This window comes from Gymnoscopelus braueri (assembly GCF_963280865.1).
Source record: "Gymnoscopelus braueri genome assembly, chromosome: 15".
In the NCBI taxonomy this organism is placed as follows: Eukaryota; Metazoa; Chordata; class Actinopteri; order Myctophiformes; family Myctophidae; genus Gymnoscopelus; species Gymnoscopelus braueri.
The window spans coordinates 42186946-42200786 of record NC_137620.1 but is presented as its reverse complement, the minus strand read 5'-3'; positions in this window follow the sequence as shown (position 1 = coordinate 42200786).

The window sequence follows — 13841 nt, the reverse complement described above, 5'->3', positions numbered from 1 at the left end:
AGGGTAGCAGCCTCTTGTCAGAGGCCGGTTGGGTTAATTCCTGCTAGGATTGGGAAGTAGAACATAGGGGTGGGATTCAGGCAACCAGTTATGATCCGGAGAACGTTGTTAATGGCAGCATCAAAGTTTTTGGCATGTGGGCTTCTACACCAGGCTGAGGGACAGTGTTTGGTTGCAGCGAAGACCAGGGTTTGCGTGGGGATTCGTAGTACCTTGGCAGAGGAATCCCAGGACGTACCAGCGAGACATCAAATTGGTGAGACCCTTGATGACATGTTGGCCTCTAGGTGTTGCGTAAAAGACAGTTCCCTATGGTACCTTGGGGCTTGCTGGAACTCCAGGTGGTTGTTGACCATTAACACGTCCAGTTCCCTTTTTGCTTCACTGTTGTTGAGGTGATATGCTGCCAACACCGTCTTGCCAATGCTGAGCTGCAGGCGCCACCTACACCTACACCTCCACCTATCATTTTTGTGTGACCTACGAAGGTAGGCTGCCAAGATGTCCATGTGGAAATGACGGAGGTCATTTGGGGTAGAGGTAATGAGGTGGATTTGACAGACCAGGAGTGTTGCTATAGGGAGAAGCATGGCTGAAGAGCTTTGCACATCATTCACTTCTTGCTGCTGCCGAAGTCAAAACACAGTATACCACAGTGTGATAGCTGTAGTAAGTCTGCAGTACACCTGACTGGTGGCAATAGCCTGGTTGTGATGCGTGATGTGATCAATCAGGGTGTGCTCTTTAGTCATTGCAATGGAGATAAGCTGGCATGTGTTGCATTTTTGTCATTTTTTGTGGAATTAATTTGACATTTCTTGTGGCATTTATGAATTTTTTGGTGGCATTTTTTTATAGTGTGACTTTTTATGTAGCATTTATTTTGTGTGGCATTTTTTATATTTTTTGTGGCATTAATTTGACAATCTTCGTGGCATTTTGGTATTGTGTGAATTTCTATTTGGCATTTTTGTGGATGTTTTTGTTTATTATTTTGTGGCCATTGTAATTTTTGGGGGAAATGCTTGTGGCACTTGTGTGGATTCTTTGTGGCATTCATTGAAACTTATTGTGACGTTTGAGATATTTCTTGTGGCATTTGTGGACTTTTTAAACATTTTTGTGAAGTTTGTGGAATTTGTGTGGAGATTTTTTGTGGAATTCTTGTCGCATTTCTATCATTTTTGTGTGAAAAGTTTTTAATTCTTTTCGTGTCATTTGTGGATTTTTGTGTGGCATTTGTAGATTTGTTTCATGGCATCATTTAGATTTTCTTGTAAATGACCAAAGAGCACACCCTGATAGATCACATCTACGCATCACAATCAAGCTATTGCCACCAGTCAGGTGTACTGCAGACTTACTATAACTATCACAATGAGGTATACTGTGTTTTGACTTCAACAGCAGCAAGAAGTGAGTGATGTGCAAAGCTCTTCAGCCATGCTTCTCCCTATACCAACACTCCTGGTCGTTCAAATCTACCTCAATCTCTCTACCCTAAATTACCTCCATCATGTCCACATGGACATCTTGGCAGCCTACCTTCGTAGCTAGAGGCAGGTCGTTCCAGAGCGTGGGAGGGGGAAAGGCAGGTCGTTCCAGAGCGTGGGAGGGGGAAAGGCAGGTCGTTCCAGAGCAGGGGGGGGGGGGGGGGCAGCAGCAAAGGCGCGGTCATCCCTGGTCTTTTTGCTAGTCTTTGGAACGACTGATCGGCAAGATCTTAAGAGCCCTGGCATGGGGCATTTACATTTATATTTCAATATTTTCAACATTTCGTTTTTTTTTCATTTTCTTAAATGTTTGTATTACTGTAAATTATGCCATAATACTGCCATAACAGTAGCAGTTACAAAATACAATGGTTCCCAAACTAGGGGTTGAGACCCAAATGGGAAAGGCAAACACTTTGAAAATAACCGATCTACAAGCTGACAACACCTCACAGTGCGAGGCGTTGTGAGCTTGTAGATCTGCTATTTTCACAATATTTATCTGTCAAGTCAAAATTAAACTGGACAGGACACCACTCACAATGTTTCCTTGTGTAAGAGTACAAATGTATTTGCATCAACATTACTGTACTTAATGTACCAAAGTAAAACATACTCACATTTGTAAGGATGTTAAACTTGTTTTAAAATAGCATGTGTAAAGGCAGTGAACTAATCACCATGGACTCGAGTTGTAAAAAGTCCTCTCAGTTTGTGCTCCCTGGAGGCACTGGTGGACGTGAGACATGGACTGGAGGCTCTGTAAATGAAAAAGGTCATTAAAGGGATAGTTCACCCAATTCTTTCATTTTTGTCTATGGATTAGTCACCCCATGCAGACTTGAATTCATGGATATTTATTTTGTTTTTGTTGCATTCCTATGCCAATAATTTGATGCCCAGCAGTTCCAGTAGGAGACACAAAGGAGACTCTTACTATTATAACAATGTAATGTTACATATTAATCAGCTTGTATTATAACAGTGTTGATGTCACATTATAATAACCTTGTATTATGAGGTTACAGCATATTTAAATCAAAGATTATATTTTAATCATTGTCTCTTTACCTTCCAGATGCTTCAGTTCTTTTAGGATTTCACAGACGGCTGCATCGATTCCCTCCTCATTTCTAGAAGAAACACGACTTGTCTCTTCAATACATTCTGAACTGAAAACCACCGTGAGATCAAAGCAAAATCAGGACAAAGATATTTGACCCGGAAGGGTTGTATCTTTCTCGTTCTATACTTTTCCAAAATAGAACCAAACCATAGAAGAAAGTAAACTTCCGGAATAAAAGGTCTCATGCGCTCGTGCATGTCACGGTTTTAACCGGAGGTGTGTGTGTTCAAGACAGCACAGGGTAAGAAAATGATAGAAATATAGTATTGCTTTAAGTGGTAAACACTCGCATGACGCCATTTAGTCGACCTACCACACATTTACTCAACCTATACATACTTCATATATTTGACCATGTTGGAGTATATTTAACAACTTGAAATATCTAATACAAATGTATTGTGAAATATAAGAGTGTCTGAGTATACATGTAAATTGACCTCTAAACAAGGGCTTCTCAGTATTAAAGTAAATTCACCTCTAAACGAGTGCCTCTCAATATTAATGTAAACTCACCTCTAAACGAGGGCCTGTCAGTATTCATGTAAATTCACCTCTAAACGAGTGCTTCTCAGTAGGCCTATTAATGTAAATTTACCTCTAAACAAGGGCATCTTTTCGGGCTCAGGGTCCCAGAATCTTTTCATGAGCTCCACCAGATATTCTAATCCAGCTGCTAGATGGACATCCATTTTGTCCAGAAGAGATCCGTCTCCCTTTCGAATCTTTAATTTCACGAGGGAATGATTCCGTCCTCCACCTAGGACCACAATGGAAACAAGACCGCAAGGACTTTTTTGGTGTTATCCTTTTAGACAATATGTTTCACTGGACTACTGTTTTTACATTTCTGTCTAAAAAATATTCAATCAATCAAAAACACACAGGAAACACATTTGTGCGGTGTGTGTGTGTGTGTGTGTGTGTGTGTGTGTGTGTGTGTGTGTGTGTTTTCGTGATTGCATATGATAATGACACACACACACATTTGATGCCTTGATTGAAATTCAGCTGTCCTGATAGTGAGAGCAAAGTTACATTAAGTTAAGTGATTTGCAAACTAACAAATACAATTATAATATTGTATAATTGCATTTGATAGTTTGTAAAACACTTTCTAACTTTGCTATAGAAAAGTTATTAAAGGCTATTCAATTTCATCACAGCAAACTGAAGATGATGGGAAATGCTGATTATAAACATTATAATATTGTCAGAGGCCTTAAGGATCTGGAGGCAGTGGCGTATAGTAGGGCTGTCATGATATGCTACACACTACTGGCCTCACCGTAATGGTACGTAAACCAGTGGCTCTGTGGCCTTAAGATGTGTGTACAACTGTGTCCAGCAGCAGCTGCACGTTGACCATCCTGGTGTTGGCTTGTTACGACACTATATACTGAGTACTGTATGGTACACTGTATACTTCTGAATACACTGACATTCACATGCAATTAAAGATCGTTTAAATGCACCTGGATATGGCTCGTCTCCAGTCGGGATGGTCGAGAGAAGTATACAAAGGAGAGGAAAACAAGTTGAAAAAAAGTTAACAAAATAACATGTATTAGATGACTCTGTATCAACAGCATTCCTTCAATAGTTCACCTGTAAACATCATAGGAGCGAACACGATGGTAGTCATCATCAAAAGCCTCAGGGGATGAAGGCTAGAGTGCCCCCTTTGTCACCTTTGCCCGCAGTTTCCAAAACGCTGTACTGTTACACCCAAATTGACTCTGTGTCCTATATTGGGCCTTCACAGCCAGCTTAACTCTCCCTTATAATTCTCCTCCAAGGACAAGGCAGGTGTTGTACATGGACTGGATTTATCATAAGAAAGTGTAAAACTGAAACACATGAAATACGGAAAGCACATATTAACATAAAAATACAAACAGATAACAGGCAATACTGGAAGGTAAGTAATATGTAACATAAGCAGGTAGAATGTACTATTTATAAGGTAAGTATAAATGTTGAATATACAGGTACATTCAAAGTACAAAGAACACAAAAAAGTTGAACATATGTCACAACATGTCTCAATATCCATTGTCACAATGTTGGATGATAAGCCTACTTACTTATTTTGCCACTCATAAGGCGGCTTTCCATATGCATGGCCTCACCCTACCCCACACCACACCGCCCACTTGTGCCTCGGTTTCCACTACAATGAAGTGGGTAGAGTGGTGTGTAAGTGGTACTAAACTGGTGCCTATAAAGTACCCAGTCCTGGGTAGGTCTGAGCTAGGCCAAGCGGGGCCAAACACTTTATAATGTTATTTAGAACAGGATATAGTTGTAAAACATTATAATACTTTAAAGATTATTAAAATCAGTTAAAATCTATTCTAGTGTGTTATAATTATCATAGTTGTAAAACATAATAATTTATAGTGTATTATAATCACAGTTATAATCTATTATAGTGTATTATAAGTATCATAGTTGTAAAACATTATACTACTTTATAGTGTATTATGATCACAGTTGTAATCTATTATAGTGTGTTATAATTATCATAGTTGTTATAAATTATAATAATTTATATTGTATCGTAATCAATATAAATTGATTATTATATATTATATAGCGGCGCTATCTAGAATTCCTAGATAGCGCCGCACATGGCTGCTGTGGTATTGGGGAGTGTTGTTTTCTGTCTGTTGTAAACTGTGCTCTACTGTACCAAATCAAATTCCTAACATGTTCACATGTCTTGGCAATAAAGTCTTCTGATTCTGATTCTGATTATAGTGTATTATAATTATCATAGTTGTCATACATTATAATTTATATTGTATTATAATCAGTTATAAGGATCCATTTGGTTCATACCGAACCAAATGGTTCACCCGCACGTGCACAGGTGATTTGCATACAGGACAGTTGGCCACTCACCTACATTACATTGTTAGACAAAAAGCAATGACATCCAACTATGCTTACATTACAAATGAGTGTCAATGACCGGAGTCTGCTACTACATACCTGTGGATTTGAGCGGGGGTACTTTTGTGTAATGGAAACGGTAGATATTTTGATGCAGTGTGGTGTGTTGTGGTGCTTAAGCAGCAATGGAAAGGGGGCTATAGGGGTAGAACAGTAAGTGATGGCTTTAGATTACTAACATTAATTACACTCCAAAATGATATTTTCTTGTTGTTTACAGGTGAAAGAGGAAGTCTGGTCACTTCCTGTAACATATATCCAGAAGCAGATAACAGTTGCAGCTCAACAACATAAACAGCACCCCCTGGAGACAGGGAGGTACTAAACCCCAAAGAAAAAGTAACAACTATGCCCCCTAGAGGCAGTAAAGTAAAATAAGGAAAATGTTCCATTACAGACACTGTAGAAAAGCCGAAATCTGTATTGAAAGGAAGAGGCTAGAACAGTAATTTTAAGCATTTATGCTTTTATTTCAGAAAGAAGTGAAATACTGACAATTTGAAATACTCCAGTAAAGTAAAAAATACCCCTAAATAATTACTTAAGTACAGTACTTAAGTAAATGTACTTACACAACGTATTACTTCATTATTTAGTGCAACTACCTGAATTAAACCAAGACACAAAGCCTCTGTCTTTTAGTGGCTTTTAATGTCGAACCTGTCGCCTAGTCTGTGAGCTGTGCCGGTCTAAAATCATAACAATAACAAAACCTAGCTTTGAAACATGACTCTCATATCATGACAGTCATGGAGCAACTTCTACCTGGTCTTGGCACTTTCTCCATTTACACGGATGTGTAAAGTACTGACCTCATGGCCATGGATGTAACGAGTTAAAACGCTTTGGTTTAAGTGCCCGTATTTTCTATGTTTTTAAATAAAAAGCCTTTTAATCCGATCGGCAGCCATTTTACTCAAAATGTCCTTCATTTTGAGAGGCTTTCAACGACGCGACCCTATCGGTTGGGAGGTGTATTGCACTGATATACATCATAATTCTGAGAAAATGGCCGCTGATCATATTAAAATGCTTTTTATTGAACAATACAGAAGATACGGGTACTTAAACCCAACTTTTCAACTTGTAACATCCATGGCCGTAGGGTCAGCACTTTATGTTTGAAATGTGAACGTTTATGTAGATGTACGGGTTGTAAATGGAGAAAGTGCCAAAGCCAGGAACCAGTTGCTCCATGAAGCTCGTGACAGACGAGCGTCATGTGAACTAGAATTGCTCCAGAGGCAGACTAAACCACGCTCCTACTGATGTTCACAAGGGCTTTTTTATTTCTCCCAAGAGAGACACCGTGAAAAACTGTGAATGAAATGACATAAGACAAATAATATTTTTTAACCACAATGAATTATAAACATGAACTATGAATGTCCTTGTTGACGGTCATGCTGTCTTCTTTTTAAATGTCCATGAAATGTCCACATAAATGAAATGTCCATATTGATGAATTGTCCACATTGCATAACACACACACACACAAACAATAACAATTATCATTGTACAGACAAACAAAATAAACAGACATACCGTGTGCTCCTTCTGCACAGAATATCTAGGAGTGTTATGTTCTTTCTTATCTTATTTATCTGTATTAATATTTTGTAGACTCTTCTTTAACATAGACAGAGCTCCTTTCAGCACTGAAACTGTGTTTGTTCTGCCCTGCTCAAACCCAACAGGTGAACTCACTGCTGCTGTGATTAGTGCAACAGTACTAATCAGCAGTGGTGGAAAGTAACTAAGTACATTTACTTAAGTACTGTACTTAAGTACCATGTTTAGGTATTTGTACTGTACTTGAGTATTTCCAATTTCCAATACTTGTACTTCTACTCCACTACATCTCAGAGGTAAATATTGTACTTTTACTCCACTACAATTACTTTTGTTACTATTACTTTTCAGATATAAATTATGATATTACGAAACATACATTAACCACTTTAGCCCTATTTTATACATAGGCTATTTGAAAATAGCAGATCTACAAGCTCACAACGCGTCGCTTTGCGACGCGTTGTGAGCTTGTAGATCGGCTATTTTCAAACATTTTTTTACTTTTACTTTTGGTACTTTAAGTACATTTTGATGCCAATACTTCTGTACTTTTACTCAAGTAAATTTAGAATTCCAGACTTTTACTTGTAACAGACTACTTCTACAGTGCAGTATTGTTACTTTTACTTAAGTAAAACATTTGAGTACTTTTTCCACCACTGCTAATCAGGGTTGAACCTGATCCGTGTTGCTGCCTCTGGTGTTGTGATTGTGGACTTCATTTAAGTTTTTGAAGTATTTTGACAGGTACATGGGTATCCCAATGTTGTTGTGAATCTTGTAGACCAGGCCCATTGCAAGTTGTCGTACTCCAATCCTCAACCCTGAGCCATCCAACCCCAGCAAAATGAGCAGGGGGTTAGATGGGTTGTATGTTTGAGGTCAACAAGTAGCCTTACTAGTTTGTTTTGGGATGTCTGGAGCCTTGTTTTTAAGGCCTTGGTGGTGTTGTGATACCATGAGGAGCATGCATAATCGAAATGACCTTATATGAGGGCCCCTGCAAGAATCTTCAAGGTATTCATCCATGAGTATTGGCCTCGGTGCCTCCCTAGTCTGGACTTGAACCGAGCTGTGACCTTGCTTGCAGAGGTTTGGAATTGAACCGTTGCCTTAAACCCTCAATACTTGTTCAGCTCTTTTTTTCCCTCTGCACCAAATCTCTTTGCCAAAAATAGTTGTGAGCTTGTAGATCTGCACACAAAGTGAGGATGCTAGGATTCAAGTGGATAGTGTAAAAACGATTTGGCCCCCCCTAGTAGCTCCGAGGACCCCCTAGGGGTCCCGGACCCCCTGTTGAAGAGCCCTGCAGACAGACACATGCTCTACACGCCTCCACATCTCTGACCACCAGGGGGCAGTGCTGAGTCACATACACCAACCTAGTAACTTCAATTCAACGTCACTTCCAATTTCACTTTTTGCCATCCTGGTATGAGTTCTCTCTCCTGATTGGATGAGATGGTATCCCAATATATATCCCTATATAAATGCACCATTTACCATTGATATCACTTAATGCATCTTAAATGCAAATGAACAGAATAACATCATGTTGTTACTTAAAGGAACATTCCGTCCTGTCAAACCGGCGCGGTTCCATTTCTGTAACATTCTGCATGTTTCAGTCCATTACCTGCTGACCTTTGAACCCCAGCCAATAGGAAGCCTTCATTACGACCAAAGGTCACAAAATACCAACCACTCCTAAATTCCAAAGGCTGGAAAATATCAGAGTACATTTACTCTAAGTGTTCTATCTGAAGGTGCTTTTACTTAGATTTAACATTTATCTGTACTTTATATTTCTACTCCACTACAAATATTGTACCTTTTACTCCACTACAATTACTTAAAAACCTCAATGACAAGTTACTTTCTCAATTATTATTATTAATATTGTTATTATTATTATTATTATTATTATTATTATTATTATTATTATTATTATTATTATTATTATTATTATTATTATCATTATTGTAAAACACACATGAACAACTTAAGCCATATTTGATACCCTGGCTATTTACGTATATTTTGATGCCAATACCTTTGCAATTTTACTGAAGTAAAATGTTGAGTATTTCTATATTGTGTATTGTAATATAGATATTGAGGATTGTCTTCAGACTCCACCTCAGCCTGTAGGACTTGACCTACAGACTTGAAAGTAACTAAGTACATTTACTCATGTACTGTACTTAAGTACAATTTTGAGGTATTTTTACTTAACTGGAGTATTTCCAATCTTCAATACTTTTACTTCTACTCCACTACATCTCAGAGGCAAATATTGTACTTTTTACTCCACTACAATTATTTGAAAACTTTAGTTACTAGTTACTTTGTAGATTTAGATTATTATATTATAAAACAGACATTAACAACTTTAGTAATATTTTAAAATGTTTAAACACGTTGTGAGCTTGTAGATCTGCTATTTTCAAACATTTTAGAACGCTACACAATAGTGTGAATGCAAAGTTGCATGGGATTCTGTTTTAGGTTATGTTTCACTTTGGACACAAGGGGGCAGCGTTCACCATTTGTTTGCTTATAGCCATGCAGGATTTTAGCTGTCAATGCAAATGGACTCATTTTTTCTAGGGCAAATATCAGTGTAAAATATTTAGTTTGAGGACACTATCAACCCTACAGAATAGTGTTTGATTAATCTCTTGGTTAATAACAATAGAGGTCCACTGCTCTTGAAAAGAACTATGGCATGAAAAGTACAGCTTATTATAAATATGATTTATTGGATCAAATTAGGCTTGTTCAAGCTCCCATTCAAACTATCAAAAATACTGTATATAGTTGCTGTTATGCAGAAAAACTTTATCTCCATATTTCATCTTTATATGATTGTTTTAAAAACAAAAAATATTTGTTTGTATAATGATACGCCCAAAATAAGGACACCAGGTTGAAAGGCAGAACTATTTGTGGTGGGAAAGAGCATTAATATTTGAAATTGTCATCCTATGACCAGAAATAATAATGGACAGAAGTATGTGTTCCTCTGGATTGATTTCCACTGCATATTCATTCTAGCAGCAACTAGCAGCAGCAACTAACAGCAGCAACTAGCAGCAGCAACTAACAGCAGCAACTAGCAGCAGCAACTAACAGCAGCAACTAGCAGCAGCAACTAGCAGCAGCAACTAGCGCACCTCCCTTCCAAAACCACTCCTAGCCAGGGCTCCGGGTCCGTGTACTTTCTGGCAGACGGATTTTCTTTTGTAAACCACAAACAGAAATCTGCCCATTGCGCTCATTTTTCATTTTTCATTTTTCATTTAGGGTCGCGTCGGTTCTTTCGCTCCCGTTTGCTCCTGTGTTTCATTTTTCATTCTTCATTTTAAAACAAGTTACGTTCGTTTCGCTCCCGTCTTTCATTTTTCATTCTTCAATAAAAAATAAAAAATGAAACGTAAGAAAACAGGGTTTTGCTTTTTCATTCTTTCATTTCTCGATCTTAATCAAAGATACTGTAAAGATAAGACCAGAAGCGGAAGTAGATTTAGTACTTAAAAATAAAAGTGTATATATATATATATATATTAAATATAATTTTATTATACCGTAGGCTACATGATTATAACATTACTATGGCTACATCAATGTTAGACAGATGGACATATATATAGATAGATATATAGATATATAGATAGATAGACAGATAGATAGATAGATAGATAGATAGATAGATAGATAGATAGATAGATAGATAGATAGATAGATAGATAGATAGATAGATAGATAGATAATATAAATATATTATACTGTAGGCTACACGGTTATAACATAAACATAATTATGATAGGCTATATTATTATATTAGGCTATTAACATTATGCAAGCTAATTATATTTACCATGGTTACGTCAATAAGAAGACAGACAGATCTATATCTGTCTGTCTGTCTGTCTGTCTGTCTGTCTGTCTGTCTGTCTGTCTGACAGACTGACGGACTGACGGACGGGCGGGCAGATATAGGCCTACGTGATTCTCTTCTTTTCATTTAGACATGCGTTTTTTTCATCCAAAATGTGTGTTATATTTATATTATTTAGTTGCAGCATGATTAATTAATAGCAATATTACGGAATAGGAAAACAGAAACAAATCTACCTATTTGAACTTGGAAAGTTGGGTTGAGACTTGAGAGCTATAGGCGTCGCTACTCATTGAACCATCGAAATTACATCTCTGCTGACGTTTTAATCGGATACAGCATAGGTGGGCACTAGGGACATCTGGGCACCAGGAAGAGTGGGTACTATGTGCACTGCCTGTGAGATTGAATTCTTTATTAACAATGATTATTAACACCAGTTTTCCCGGTGCCCAGTCTTCCTGGTGCCCAGATTTCCCTAGCGCCCACTCTTCTCCACCCCTAAGTGCCCACTCTTCCAAGTGCCCACATGTCCCTAATGCCCACTCGTCCAAGGTCCAATGTTGATATTGCAGTAGTAATTTTAAATCGAGTCTTTACAACTGGCTGGAAATCTGGAATCTCATGAACTTGGATGTATAATACGCTACAATATTCAGACCCTGCCCTATGGCACACAGTGCCCGTGATGGGATCATTCCTTACAAATGGTTACATACGGTTGTAGCCTATGTTTGTCATAATTGTAATACTTTTGGAATAATCACCATGAACGATCGAGCTCAATCTCTCCCCTCCATTGCGCACTGGAGTCTGGACGTTTGGTTGTTCATTGATTACAAGTTACACAAATAACACAAATAACCTCTTGCATTATATGGTCAATAACGCCAAAAAAAAAAGGGGAATTGTTAAACCAGTAGAGAACAAATAGGGCTCTAATCATTATGATTAGAGCTCTATTGGTTAAATATCTCCCCCTCTTTTTTGGCATTATTTGTGTAAAAATAATAAAGTAATGCAACATCCAGAGCTGATGTGCATACCCACGGGCCACGGCAATGTGCAGGATGTCATTTTACAGGTTTTGAATTCATTCAATACATTTTACATATTCTACTGGTGAGAATCAATAGCGTTGCGCCTCGACAACCTGTGGGTTTCAAACGGTAGAATGCGCAGTGGCGTTTTAAATGTAGAACTATTGCAATCCCAGATTTGACCACCAGCCGATGGCCGCTTCAATGTTCTACCGTGGCTCTTGGTGCCACCTCCTACCAATACAATATGAACTACCCCCCACAGTTAAGAGGTTCACGTCTCACTCTGGGCAGATCTGTTCTTTTCGGTTTCCTCGATTGCCATGGCTGGTACACACTGTATGACTTAAAGTCGTCAGGTTGTATTACTAATAATCATACTGCAACTAAAGCCAACACATTTTGGATGAAAAAGCTGATGTCTAAATTAAATAGATTGGCTAAAGTACATGTATGCATCTTGATATATCTGATTCCTAATAGTGTTGCAAGGAGAAAAACAACCTTTGTAACTGCTGGGGATTTCAAAAACATTATAACAGTTGGGTTACAAATGTTCAGTTGGCCATTAGTGGGCCTATTTGAAAGCAGACATCGTTAGTTGTTGCTATAATATATATACAATATACGCAGGCCAACCCTTACCTCTATTAATGGCCTACAGCCGCACGAAGTGATCAGAAGCGACACTATCCAGGCACGCACCTTTACGCATCCTAATTTATGTTATCCTACAGTGTATAGACCAATTATTTGTTTACTAACATTGAGACTGGACGCACAGGTGATTGTTTCATGCAATCAATTCTCAACCTGTTGTTTCGGAGTGCGAGAGACCTGATAGAATAGGTTTCATTGCGCGCATACTGGTTGCACGCATACTGGTTCTTATCAGTATGTGACGTCGTCTGTTAAGGGGTCTATATATAGGCGCGTTCATTAATTCATTAATAGTGCGTGCTAAAAACAAGGCATTTCGTACCATAAACAGCACCGTCCGCATTGATATATTGTAGGCCTACAACAGGTGTGTGGGGCAATGTATCCCACTGACGACGAGCACCTGCAGAGCCAGGACTACACTCGGGGTTTTGCTTTGTTGCAACATGTTTGCTTAGCCTAATTTATAAGAAAATAAACAGTTAATAAAGCACATACAGTAGGCCTATATACCTTCAATGAAATGCTCCCGCACAACACACCACCAGGAAGAAAGAACAAGCCAGCTAACTGGCGGCTGCGTAAGGCTTTGAATTTGTTTATGCAGTTATTTTTGTCAATAGCTGACAAGCATGCTCCAGATAGAAAACAAACTAACCTGTATAAGAGCACCTTGGATTGGAAATTAAGAACTGCACGGCTTTAGAAACACTGCAAAGCAAAAGGCAAGTGAATCTGTCAGTCTGGATGACTGGCAGATCTACTGTAAATTAACTCTTTGACTGCGGACGACGCGATAACGCGTCAAGTGCTACTTTGTCCAGTTGGCCGTCGACGCGCTGGACGCGCGTTCATTGTTTAATCTCTGATTGCGCTATGCTGCTTAATATTCAATGTTATTCTCGAGTTCCACTTACTTCACGGACATCTGCATCCGGTTTCATGGCCTGGATTCCGTTTCCGGTTTTTGATTTTTTTCCCCAGTCATTTTCGTCCAAAATAGGTAAATAAACGGGTTTTCACACGGTATAACGGACAAACGGACAGCTTCTCTTCTATAATCTATGGTCTGGGTGACGATCAGTCAT